Here is an 834-nt window from a genome sequence, read left to right on the forward strand (position 1 = left end):
GGGTCCCTAGGGGAGAGTCACGGAGAGATGGGAGGGTGACGCGTTGGCTTTGACCACGGAGGGAGGGGTCACCCGCCCAGCATGCAGGCGCCTCTAGAAGCCAGAAAGGCCAGAATTACTTGTCCCATACAGCCTCCGGAGGGACCCGCCTGAGACACCTTGATTCTGGCCAGTGAGGCTCACTTTAGACTTCTGGCTTCCGAGATGTAGGAGAATAAGTAACTTTGCACTGCTTTAAGCCGCCCGGTTGTGGTCACTGGGCACGGCAGCCGCAGAGCACTGACAGGGCAGCTCTGCTTTTCCAGTGGCTCCGGCCGGAACCTCGTCCTCAGGAGTAGCAGGCGGGGACAGCAAACGCTGCCCGCTCCTCTGCCTCCCCTCCCTGCACCCCTTCCTAGTAGCCACCGTCAGTCTCTTGGCGCCCAACACCGCGATCTGAGTTCGGGCCCCTCTGACACCTGGAGAAGCCCCCCGGCCACCGGCCACGCTGCGGGAGAGTGACCGCTCTGAGTGCGGGACTCGGTCTCCGTCCTTCCCCCCGCCCCACTGCTGGCACTCGGCCGCACCCCAGGCCCTTCGCCCAGCCCTCCGCCCTGCACGCCGTGACCCGTCACCGCCACGGGCCACCCGGCCACCGCTACCGCCCCCTCACGACCCCTCGGGGGCGTCCTCTCCAGGGCCTGTGCGGAGCCTGCCGGCCTCATGCGGGCTGAGAAACAGCTAGAGGGCCGAGTATCTGCAGAGAGAGGGCGAGGTGCAGTTGAGGGAGGTGGCTCACGTGAACGTGGGGGCTGCAGGTCCAAACTCCGCGGGGGACCGCAGGCTGCAGACCTG

The sequence above is a fragment of the Pteropus vampyrus genome, unplaced genomic scaffold, assembly GCF_000151845.1.
Source record: "Pteropus vampyrus isolate Shadow unplaced genomic scaffold, Pvam_2.0 Scaffold187, whole genome shotgun sequence".
Lineage (NCBI taxonomy): Eukaryota > Metazoa > Chordata > Mammalia > Chiroptera > Pteropodidae > Pteropus > Pteropus vampyrus.